The 13513-nt window shown below is 43.5% G+C and overlaps 1 protein-coding gene and 1 non-coding gene across 16 annotated transcripts in view; both read left to right on the top strand.

Moving 5' to 3' along the window:
* The window catches only part of LOC126266656 (adipokinetic hormone/corazonin-related peptide receptor variant I-like), a 1027110-nt gene that overhangs the window by 830729 nt on the left and 182868 nt on the right, over positions 1–13513 (top strand). The window lies entirely within an intron of this gene.
* Positions 10556–10628, top strand: Trnan-auu (transfer RNA asparagine (anticodon AUU)). The gene has a single exon. It is a non-coding gene; the product is annotated as a tRNA-Asn (tRNA).

Below are 13513 nucleotides of genomic sequence, written 5' to 3' on the forward strand. Positions count from 1 at the left end.
GTTCAGTGACGCCTATATTGTCGACCTGGGGTGTTCTGTTCATCTGCAGTGATTGTTTTTGCCACCGCTGTTTTCTTCTTCATTTTTTTTTATGGTGGAAAGTTTAAGTGGACAACGTGAAGCTGTGAAATTCTGTCTCCTACATGTTAAAATGTTGCTGAAACTGTTTTAATGCTGAAATTAGGTTACCAAGATGACCCTATGGGAAAACCTCAAGTGTACAAGTGGTTCACTCGATGTAAAAATGGCTATATGACTGATGACAAGCCTCGTCTATCAACTGCCAGAATCGACGAAAATATTGAAAAAAAACCGAGGGCTTGTGCTCAAAAACTTTCGACAGACTATTAATCAACTGTCAGAGGTTAGTTGGTTATTTTGGAGACCCAATATGTGGCAGACAGGAGACTGGTTCTTCCACCACAACAACGCACCTGCACACAAAACCATCTCTGTTACACAGTTTTTGGCTGAAAATGGGATGGTTCCGCTGTGCCACCTTACTCTCCTGACCTGCCTCCGTGTCACTTTTTCTTATTTACACACGTGAAAGAGGGCATGAAAGGGTACCGATTTGGCAACACTGAAGAAATCATCAAAAAGAAAACGAGGAAGAAGCTGTCAGCCATTTCTAAAGGTGACAACAAAAAATGTTTCGAACAGAAGCCGAACGGATGGAACAAATTAACTAGATCTAACGGAGAATACCTTGAAGGGGATAAGATATATAATTTTGAAGTATATTTAGTTTTTAAAGATATGTAAATAACATATGTGGATTTATAACTTTACATTAATACTCACTTGCGGTTGTTCTACCTGTGAGCGAGGATTGCAACTATAATCACTTACATACCCGCCGGTGGTGTGTATGTGCACGAAGTTACATTGAGATTCCGACATTGTCCGCGTTTTTTGCATGTCGAGATACAGTTCTTCATGGGTTCTACCGGACGGTGTGCTCAGATTTTAGTCTTAGGCAAGTGAGAAGGTGTCCTCCTCTTGACAGCTTCATAAAAGACAGCCTCCACTCTTTCCAATCTGACTACGCAAACGTAGACCAGATGTGATTTAAATGCAAGGAAATAGTATCGACGGCTATTGAAAGATATACAGCAAATAAATCAGTAAGAGATGGTACACAAAGCAGGTCGGGACGATATTGCAGAAGCAACGAAAAATACGTGCCAAATTTAAAAGAACGCAAAATCCCAACATTGGCAAAGTTTAACAAAAGCTCGAAATGTTGCGCGAACTTCAATGCGAGATGCTTTTAATAACTCGCTCTACGAAACTCTGTCTCGAAATCCGGCAAAAAAACCCAAACAGGCTCTGGACTATGTGAGGCACACCAGTGGCAAGACGCAGTCAATACCTTCACTGCGCGATAACAATCGTGATGTTATTGATGACAGTGCCACTATAGTCGTGTTAGTAAACGCAGTTTTCCGGAATTCCTTCACAAAAGAAGACGAAGTAAATATTCCAGACCTCGAACCAAGAACAACTGCCCAATGAGTAAAAAGTAGATATCCTCGGTGTGGCAAAGCGGCTTAAAAACACTTAAGAAAGGCAAGGCTTCCGGTCCAGATTATACTCCAAATTCCTTTCAGGGTATGCTGATACCATAGCACCACAATTAGCATCCATATAAAACTGCTGGCTCGTACAAAGACCCCAACCCAAGCACTGCAAAGCAGCACAAGTATCGCCAATATCCAAGAAAGGAAACAGGAGTAGTCTGCCGGTTACAGACCCACATCACTAACGTCGATATGCTGCAGGAGTTTGCAACGCATACTGTTTTCCAAAATTAACAATTACCTCGAAGAAAACGATTTATTGACAAATAGCCAACATGGATTCAGAAAATACAGTTCTTGTGAAACGCAACTAGTTCTTTATCCTCACGAGGTAATGAGTGCTATGGACAGGGGACGTCAAATTGATTCCACATTTTTATATTTCCAGTAGGCTGTTGACACCGTTCCTCACAAGCGAGTTCTAATTAAATTGCTTTCCTATGTAATAGCGTGATTTCGTGTCAGAAAAGTCACAGTTCGTAATAACTGACGGGAAGTCATCGAGTAAAATAGAACTAATATCTGGTGTTCCCCATGAATTGTTGTTCCTCATCTACATAAAAGATTTAGGAGATAATCTGATGTCATTTACCGTCGTGTAAAGTCATCAGATGATCAAAGCGAATGGCAAAATGATTTAGCCAAGATATAAGTATATTGCAAAAAGTGGCATTTGACGCTAAATCATGAAAAGTGGAAAGTCATTCGCATAAGTACTAAACAGAATCCGCTAAATTTCAGTTACAAGATAAATCACACAAATGTAAAGGCTGTAAATTCAACTAAATACTTAACAGATTACAGTTACGAATAACATAAACTGGAACATTCACACAGATAATGTTGTGAGAACAGCAAACCAAAGACTGTGATTTATCAGCAGAATACTTAGCTAATTAACAGTTCTACTAAAGAGATTGCTTACTCTACACTTGTCCGCTGTCTTCTGGAATACTGCTGTGCGGTGTGGGATCCGCATCTGATAGGATTGACAAACACCATAGAACAAAGAAGAACATCTCCTTTTGTATTATCGTGCAGTAAGGGAGATAGGGCCAGCTACTAAGCACGGATTGTTCTTAAACGCAAATGCTCGTCATACTATTAAGTTTATCTGTGTCGAACGCACTCTGGTTTTTAGTCACCGATCTGCTCAATATGCCACGCGGAATTACTGTCTTTTCTAATACACAAAATTACTTAAAAAATCCGTACTTTCTAAAAAAACACACAGGAATCAATATGCCTTCACTTCAAAACTCTTTTGAAACATGTAGCGCAAATAAAACCGACAAACTTCAGAGCTCATACTACACACGACCGTACCATTGGAAGGCTGGATTCCGACTCCTTAGACTGCCGTATACTGAACATTATTAACTATTTCCATTTGCACTCGGATTAGCTTTCCTTTTACCGTCAACTTACTTAACATGTACAAAATTCCCACTCGTCTACATTCACATTCTCTTAAAACTTCCTCACACTAGGTTGTACAGCGTACATCAGTAGAACAGTGATCTACATATTTACTTTAGACCACATTCACGCATCATTCACACTTCTAAAAGCATATACAAAACTGTACAAACATAAATAAACAAAAAAGCCTTCAAGAAACAAAGAGAAAAATTCAGAAAAACATTCTCTTGACCTGTTTCTTGAACGTCTCTGTGCACTAATGGACTCTGGTGGATGAAAATTAGAACTAGGTACGCGACTGAACCGGCTTCAGACCATCTGTCACTGTGCGTGCATCAGTCATTCTCTCGATACACAGGCTCTGGACAGGAGCGATATAAGGCGCCAAGCCTCAAAACGTTCAAAGCTGGTAGCTTTCACACAACAGTACCCAAATGTACGGCGTATTGATACAGAATGAGCAAGTGCAGTGGTGGTTGCTTTGTCAAAATAATACCTGCTAAAACTAAATCATGCTGATAGAAGATGAGAGAATGCTATGCTCGTTGCTCGGAGAGAGTAATAAGTAAGTTATCCTTGTAGTAGACAAGATAACGCCGACACAGTGAAGTGAACCAATGAAGAAAACAACTGGTTGAAAGATCTTGAAATCCAAGTCAAGACTGGTATTAATAGTTATTTATTTGCTGTGATGATTGACACGAACCACAATGAGACTGACAGAAAGAAAATTTCGATATAGTCAAAATTAGATTAAAATATGATGGTGACTGCGTGGGACGTACCAAAAAACTATAGGTGACTGAATGGAGGTAGTGCTCAAGATCTGCTTATCTGGGCACCACAGAATATGGATCGTGAGTGCAATGCGCTACTTACGTGTGCTGAAACGGCTTTGTGCACAGACCAGTAGTGAACGACGGAGATAACGCCGTTCACTCGACAGCCAGTAACAGAATGCCTACAGTCCAAGTTCACGGCCCTCAACTCTCTGCTCTTAAAAACTCTACATGGAGGGGTTGCTGCCGCCAATACGACGGGCGAGAACTATTGTTAAATCCAGGTAAAAGCACCCTTAACTTCCCTCCTAATGCACACAAGGTGCGCATTCTTAACACGGTGTTGGCACTTGGCCAGAGCAGTGTCTTCAGAACTGTTCAGCCGTAAGCACCAAGAACTCTATCCACAGGAATGAATGCAATACTATTGGCTGAACCAAACTTATAGAGCAAACGAAACCTATTCTCTCACGCTGACCAGACGGTGAAATGGCATCTGTCTTTTGAAGCCGAGTAGAAGAGAAGGAATATCAGTCTCATCCTTGAGAGGGGCGGGGGTGGAGGGGGGCAGTGGCGGGGGGGGGGGGGGGCGGGGGAGTGGCGATGCATGGTGGCCGCGACATGCACAACCCTTGTGGCGGGTGAGTAAGAGGGTAATTTTCAGATTACGAGCTCTGGAGGTGGATTGCCACCTTCAGATGAGGTTAATCCAATAACACCTTCGTCATAATATACAAAAACGGAAGCTATACACTTGGAACATCATGAAGTCCCACTAAATAAACTGACGGAAAAGACATCGCGGCACCAAGAAGAAATTCCGCAAGATAAACGTAAGTTGACAGGTGTGTATCAAAATCTGAAAGATAATATGTGTTCAACTTTCAGCCCAGTTGAATGAGAGTGGCCCTAGGAGCGCCACTATGAGGATGCAAATCAGCTTTGCTTTAAATACACGCTGTAATGGACGTGGGCATTAGTTAACAAGATTTGACGTGGTGAGTTGGTGTTAGTGAAGAATGCCTTTAAAGTGGCAGAGACACCATTATCAGCACCTCACTGAGTTTGGACGAGGTCATGTAATAGATCTATGATACTGCAGATAGACGTAGCAGGAATGTAGCCAGTGTACATGACTGTTGGCAGCGGTGGTCACGAGAATAGACGGCTGCAAGAAAACCGGACTCCGGACGGCCACGTAGCATTACTGACATAGAAGACTATCGTGTTGGGCGTATGGCTCTGGCGCATCGTACTGCTTCTGCAGCCGCAATTTGAGCAGCAGTTGGCACCACAGTGACACAACAAGCTGTTACAAATTGGTTACTTCAAGGACAGCTCCGAGCGAAACGCTCTGTAGCATGCATTCCACTGACACCAAAGTAATAAATCACTTGCGACTTCAGTGGTGTCAAGCGAGAGCTCGTTGGAGGGCAAAGTGGAGGTCTCTTGTATTTTCGGATGAAAGCTGCTCTGCTTCTGTGCCAGTGATGTTGGTTAGAAGGAGGCCTCTTGGGGGCCTCCAACCAACCTGTCTGCGTGCGATACGCACTGGACGTACACCTGGAGCTATGGTCTGGGGTTGCGATTTCATATTATAGCAGGTGGACTGTCGTAGTTATCCTACGCGCCCTGACTGCAAATTTGTTCGTCAGTCTGGTGATTCGACATCTTGTGCTGCCATCCACGAACAGCATTCCAGGGAGTGTTTTCCAACAAGATTACGCTCGCCCACATACCGCTGTGGTAACCCAACATGCTCTTCAGTGTCGGTATGTTGCCCTGGCCTACCCGATCACCAGATCTGTCCCCAATCGAACACATATGGAATGTCATCGAAAGGCAACTACAGCGTCATCCACAAACGGCAGTAACCGTCCCTGTATTGGCCGACCAAGTGGAATAGGCATAGAACTCCATCCCACAAAATAACATCTGTGCAGAACAATGCATGAACGTCAGCATGCTGGCATTCAACATTGTGGCGGTTACACCGGTTATTAATGCACCAGCATTTCACATTCACAATGCCGCATATCAAGCTCACATTAACCTGTGATCTTTTCTTGTTAATCACTGAAATATGTTAGCTTTTGCTTACTGTATTTTGGTATTGTGATTTTTTTTCTACAATTTTTCACATCACTAATTTTGGCAATAGATTGCCGCATTCAGATGGCAGTTTTCAGATAACTAGTTTTGGCAATAGATTACCGCCTTTAGATGTAGTTAATCAAGTAACACTCTTGTCATGGTATATAAAATTTCGAGGTATACACTTTGAAGATCATGAAGTCGCACTAAGCATGTCATTGGGTCAAAGATAACGTGGTTACATAGTACAAGAGAGTCTCCCTTTTTCTTCTAGTGCTCCAGGTGGCGCACAGAACTGGAAATACTACTTTCAAGACTTAAATTATGTTGTAAGTAATAGGTGTGATTATTGTAAATGAATTTTAAAACGCACACCTTAACAAAACTAGTTTTTGAGAGCCACAGTACTTATAGACGAATGTGGCCAGACCAACTTGCAATCTTGACACGAAGCAGTTGCGTCAGACAGCAACCGCCCTGCCGTGTGCTGTGGCCATGTGGCCATTTGGTTTTCCGTTTATTCAAGTTTGCTCCCTTCTTCTTCATCACTAGTTGACTAATGAAATTTTGGTTAGTTTCAGGGATGAGGGCCTCGCTCTCCGTAAGAAACTGTTCCGGAGGGGAATATTTCGTTGTGTTGTACTGCAAGCCTGCGACTGAATGTCTTCAACAAGCACGTCCGCTGCCACTGCAAGCACAAGTCGACGCTCTCTCTCCTGAGATCGCCTTTTTGAGTGATGTCAACAATCTGTAAGAATTTTGTGTCGAGCTTTTCCGAACCAAATACAGTTGATTTGTCCACAGATGAGGTAATCACTATATCAGTTCCATACGCCTTCAACAGTTAAGCTTACGCAGTCTTGATATCAGAAGGCTTGCCGTTCGGGTTGTATATTAAGAATCTTGCAGACAATATTAGTAGTAAAATCAGGCTTTTTGCAGTTATCTATACTGAAGTGCTATCTAAGAGAAGCTGCATAAATACTCGGTCAGAATCTTGATAAGATTTCAACATGGTTCAGAGTTTGGCAACTTGCTGTAAATTTTCAGAAATCTAAAATTGCGCACTTAGCAAAACGAAAAAAATTAGATCCTATGACTATAGTATCAAAGAGTCACCATTGGAATCTGCCAACACATACAGTTACCTAAGTGTTACACTTTGTATGGATACGAAATGGAACGATAACATAGGTTCAGTTGTGGGTAAAGCAGGTCGTAATCTTCGGTTTATTGGTGGAATACTGGGGAAGTGCAATCAGTCTACTGAAGAGATTGGTTACAAATTACTCGTGAGACACATCCTAGAATACTGCTAAAGTGTGTGGCACCCAACCCAGATAGGTCTAACAGGGGATGTTGAACGCATACAGAGGAGGACAGCACGAATGGTCACAGGTTTATTTCATCCAGGGGAGAGTGTCACAGAGATACTGAAGTAACTGAACTGAAAGACTCTTGGAAGCGGACATAAACTATCCCGAGAAAGTCTACTGAAGTTTCAAAAACCGGCTTTAAATGATTACAACCCCCTACGTATCACTCACACAGGGATCGTGAGGATAAGATTATAATAATCACTGCAACTAAGGCAGTCGCTGTGTATATGGTTTATTGTGTACTGAGGTAGTTAAAAATTTGATGCGTAACACCACCAACTTCAGTAGCATAAGGACCATATTGAGCAAGCAGTAAAGGAAACAAAAGAAAAATTTAGAGTAGGAATTAAAATCCATGGAGAAGAAATAAAAACTTTGAGGTTCGCCGATGACATCGTAATTCTGTCAGAGACAGCAAAGGACTTGGAAGAGCAGTTGAACGGTATGGCCAGTGTCTTTAAAGGATGATGGAATGTAGTCGAATTAAGTTGGGTGATGCTGAGGGAGTTACATTACGAAATGAGACACTTAAAGTAGTAAAGGAGTTTTGCTATTTGGCGAGCAAAATAACTGATGATGGTCGAAGTAGAGAGGATATAAAATGTAGACTGACAATGGCAAGCAAAGCGTTTCTGAAGAAGAGAAATTTGTTAACATCGAGTATTGATTTAAGTATCAGGAAGTCGTTTCTGAAAGTATTTATTTGGAGTGTAGCCATGTATGGAAGTGAAACATGGACGATAAATAGTTTGGACAAGAAGAGAATAGAAGCTTTCGAAATGTGGTGCTACAGAAGAATGCTGAAGATTAGATGGGTAGATCACATAACTTATGAGGAGGTATTGAACAGAATTTGGGAGAAGAGGAGTTTGTGGCACAACTTGGCAAGAAGAAGGGACCGGTTGGTGGGACATGTTCTGAGGCATCAAGCTATCATCAATTTAGTATTGGAGGGCAGACCAAGAGATGAATACACTAAGCAGATTCTGAAGGATGTAGGTTGCAGTAGATACTGGGAGATGAAGAAGCTTGCACAGGATAGAGTAGCATGGAGAGCTGCATCAAACCAGTCTCATGACTGAAGACCACAACAACACCTCGTGTTCCTTTTTTTTCTCGTTGGTTTGGCATGCAGGACCTTCATGCACTTGACGTTATTCATCAACAGCAACCAAGTCTCTCGCAGCCACAGGTCACGCACACCGTACACCAGGTTCCATGGATCCAGAAATTTTGGGATGATCGCAGACCTGCACACAATTTTGGAATGGAAACCGGGTTCAGCATATCGAGTTTCTTTTCGACTGCAATCAGAGGCAATACTATTGACCTCCGCACTAATTAATGTTTCTTTAGTGTACTTATCTCGACGTGGTTCACGAACGTTAACCACAATTTTACTCTTCAAGAGGGCAGCTCTCCCGACCTTTCTCTTCTGACTTGCTTCAAGGACACTGTTCGAGACACTTCGGGTTTAAGTAATGACACTTTCTTCTTATTATATAGAATACCTCTCTCGCTTGAAATCATTATGTTGGACTATTTTATTTCAGGTGAATTTACGACGGCAAATACGTTGTAAGCAATCGTCTGAGGGCGAACACGTAAACAACCGGCGGTGCAAGAGACCAATATAAAGAAAGGCGTTCCCCCTGCCAGGAGGAGATGATTATGTACATCTCACAAACATCTTGCACCTTCACCACGACAAGTGTCAACGACTAACCACTCCAGCCACATGGTGACACCACTAGAGGATGAAATTTGGCAATGGATGTGCAACAATGTACGGTTACGTGCTAACTTCAACACGCGCTAGAGCAGTACGGTTTATCTGACGAAAAACGCCACTCAGACTTATTTTCTGAGAAATTTTATCATTTTTGATTTTATAAATAGTCAACTTTCTCGAAAATTGTCGTTTCCGAATTATAAGCGAAAAACCCGGAAAAGTCCTATTTTTGCGCTTTTCCCATTTTTGATCGACTTTCATGGTCGAAATTTTAGTGGGGCTTTGAAGACTCGCTTCAGCACCCTCGAAAACATATAGAAAACTAGTCAAAAAAGTCTACAAAAGTTTCTGGAGTTTCATCTTTTTCAGCGTCATTTCCTAGAAGACTGCTGAGATGTGTACGGAGGAATAGATGTGGAACTGTTGAGCGTTTGACCTCCCAGATGAACCAAAAGGTTACCAACATTGTCAACTCAACGACTTTTCGGCGAACGTTGCTGCACCTGGTTGCTGCTGACTGTTGTTCATCACCGACGAGGACTGGAATTTACACCTGAATACCACAACTGGACGTCAACTGAAAGGCGACAGGTGGCCTTCTCGGATGAATCATGTTTATGCTCCATCGGAAAGATGGCTGTTGGCGGGTACGGTGTGTAACGTGTGATAGCAAACACCCTGTAACAATCGTCGGAAAGGTCCACGCCAGAGGAGGGAACGCTGTGGTCTGGGGAATATTTTCGTGGCATTCCTTTCGTGATCTCTTTCCCGCAGGCACAATGGATTAACACATGTATGCATCTATCCTTAGGCACCATGCCCACCACTACATGCAGTTTGTATTTCCTCTGTACGATAGCGTCTGCTAGCAGGAAGTGCAACGTTCTCACAGCTCGCAGTGTACGTGCGCGGTTCGGACAGCACCAGGATGAGTTTATCGTACTCTTCGGGCCACCAAACGCCTCAGGTTTAAACGCAATCGGGAATCTGTGAGACCACTCGATCAGGTTGTCGGCGCCAAGGAGCCTAATTCGAGAAACCTAGGACAGCCGGCCACGGCACTGGAGTCGGTAAGGCACGGCTCAAGCATCCCCACTGGTACCTTCCAGAACTTCACTGACTCTCTTCAAATGGCTCTGAGCACTATGGGACTTGACATCTGAGGTCATTAGTCCTCTAGAACTTGGAACTACTTAAACCTAACTAACCTAAGGACATCACACACATCCATACCCGAAGCAGGATTCGAACCTGCGACCGTGGCGGTCGCGCGGTTCCAGACTGAAGCGCGTAGAACCGCTCGGCCACACAGGCCGGCATTGACTCTCTTCCTGCACGTCTCACAGAGGTCCGCGCTGCGAAAGTTGGCTATTCAGGCTTTTGACAGTTGGTCACGTTAATGTGACAGGACAATGTAGAACGTTTGCCTTTTACAAAGTTATGTAAATTGAAGGGGTATCACTGCTGTCAACATGGACAGGGGCTGCGGATAGCTGGCTCTCGGTAGGAGTGTGGATCGGCCGTGAGGCGTACCGAGATACTCCGTGTAGATGCAATAACGCTGTGTTCCGGACGGCGCAGTGGTTAACGCACCTGCCTATTAAGCAGGAAATCCCGGGTTCGAATCCCGGTCCGGTATACATTTTCGCTCGCCGTAGCTGATTCCGTTTAACTGTCCCGCTGCAGATGACAGCCTTCAATTAACATATAGTGATTCACAGTTGCGGGATCTGCGTGGTGTCTGTTCTGCCAAAGGCACGTATACCACGCATTCAATTAATTTTACAAAGTTGTTGAGGCGTTCATGGCCAGCTGTTAAAGTGTTGCATGTCATCTTTCGTCTCTGAATCTTCGGCACCTCTCAGCAATGGAGGGTAAATACTTGACCATGCCAGTCACGTCAGAAAAATCATCAAATAAACATCGGCCGAACGTCCCTAGGCGAAAGACTACTAAAAAAGACCCGGTATTGTGTTTCTCCTGATGTATCAGATTGTATCTTCGACTACATCTCTGCCTGTACCTCCGAGTAACGCAAATGAGTCGGAACTACGTGAAAAATATAGGGAAAAAACACGCTTGTGATTCCAGATGCAGAACTCAGTGTCATCTTCGCTAACGACGCGAACGTTCGCTCCGTGCCAAACGCCGGACTCGGAATGGAGCAGGGAAAGGGCTGCGTTAATTACAGATGGCGAGAGACGCTTCCAAGGGCAGGGGCGCACACACACACACACACACACACACACACACACACGCACACACACACACACACGCACACACACATGGCCCGTTGACTCCGCCTTCCACCGTCACCGACCAGCCAAACCCACACCCACCACGAGGACAGCTACAGGGCGCTGCCTAAAGGAATGAGTCTGGCAGGAACGCGGCAACGAGTCGGGCGTTCGCTGTGATGTGTGTTGGAGCAAAATGCTATTCTTCATTTTGAATGCATACTTATTCTGTGTGTTGGTTCGTACACGACAGTGTATGGTACCAACATGTACCAAAAAGCCGTCCACGAAGATGCGAGTTTTTCAGCCGGTCGTATACCGGAGTCTGTTCATCACAGAGATAAGGCCTCAAGAGTTTTGAATAGCACTCGCCCTAGCGACCATTTCAATACCTATCGGAAGAACGGTCATACTGTAGTCGTCCCACAGTACAGGGTCAAATTGTAAACATTACACACATCCTCCAGCTCAGACAGTTTACGCAGACTGGCTGGTTCTTTTGCATTACGTGTGTTCTATGATGTGTCTTAGGTGTCTGATAAAAGCTACATTTGTTCGTGGGCGATTCACATCTACTTCTACAAAGATACTCCGCAACCACCGTACGGTGCATGGTGGAGGGTACGCTGCACCACTACTTCTCATTTCCTTCCCTGTTCCACTTGCAAATAGAGCGAGGGAAAAACGATTGTCTATATGCCTCAGCACGAGCCCAAATTTTTTCATATCTTACCTTCATGGTCGTTACGCAGTAGAATCGTTCGCCAGTCAGATTAAAATGCCGATTCTCTAATGTTCTCAGTAGTGTTTGTCGACTTCCCGAAGCATCTCTGTAACACATACGTGTTGTTCGAGCCTCCCGCTAACAAATCCAGCAGCCATCTCATGAATTGCTTCTATGTCTTCCTTCAATACGACCTGGTACGGATCCCAAACACTCGAGCAGTACTCAAGACTAGGTCTCACCAACGCCCTATATCCTTCACAAGTGAAGCGCTCTTTCCTAAAATTCTCCCAATAAGCCTAAGTCGTTCTATTCGCCTTCCCTACCACAGTTCTGACATGCTCGTTCCACCTCATATTGCTTTGCAACGTTATGCGCAGATATGTAAACGACTTGAATGTCTAAATCAGCTCATTAGTATTACTATATCCGAACATTACAGGTTTGCTTTCCTATTCATCCGCATTACATTTTCCCACATTCAGCGCTAGATATCATTCATCACACCAATTGGACATTTTGTCACCCAACTTCGGCACCTTCGTGTACACCACGGCATCATCAGCAAAGAACCGCTGATTGCTGCCCACCCTGTCAGCCAAATCATTTATGTGTACAGAGAACAACAGCTGTCCTATCACACTTCTCTGGGGCACTCCTGATGATACCGTTGTCTCTCTCTGATGAACACTCGTCGTCGGGAACAAGAAGTCTTTGAGCCACTCACATATCTGTGAACTTATTCCATACTCTCGTACCTTCGTTAACAGCCTGCAGTTGGACACAGTGTGTAATGCTTTCCGGAAATCTAGAAATATGGACTCTGCCTTTTTCCGTTCGCCCATATTTCTCAGTATATCATGTGAGAAAAGAGCAAGCTGAGTCTCGCACGAGCGATGCTTTCCAAAACCTTTCTGATTCTTTGACATAAGCATCTCAGTCTCAAGGAAGTTTATTATATTCGAACTGAGAATATTGTGGTTCCGTTCTTTCACATTTCTCATATACTTGAATCAGATGCACCTTATTCCTGACAAAAACCCCAAAAACTATAATTTTTCGGTACCAAAAGTACCAGTTGCGAGGATGACCGCTTCTGTGATTTCTGTTCACGGTGAATCGTCAGAACGTTAGCATGTGTTTTCAAGATGATGTCCTCGCGGAACCTAGACACATTTTTCGGTATTATTATCCGTTATCGTGATCCAGAAGTTCACAATTACCATACTTACGCAGGTAAAATATGCACAGAATATCCGGTCTGAGGCCTAACAGTAGTTTTGACTGACGTAGTCAGCATGTGTCGAGGGTTTTAGGCTCACTGCAAGCGTTATGAGGACACCACATTATGTTTTAAGTCAGTCAGTATTTTTTCACCAATAAAACTTTATAATGCACTGTGTCTGTATAATAAGCATTTTACTCTTATACAGATTTGCCCAATGTGAAAAAATAGGCTAAAACGGGTCTTAACAAACCTGAAAAGAATTTAAAATTACTGCCAAAAATTACATAGAACTGGAAAGACTGCAAATTCAGTAAAATGTTTCTGATAATATTTTT

The sequence above is a fragment of the Schistocerca gregaria genome, chromosome 4, assembly GCF_023897955.1.
Source record: "Schistocerca gregaria isolate iqSchGreg1 chromosome 4, iqSchGreg1.2, whole genome shotgun sequence".
Lineage (NCBI taxonomy): Eukaryota > Metazoa > Arthropoda > Insecta > Orthoptera > Acrididae > Schistocerca > Schistocerca gregaria.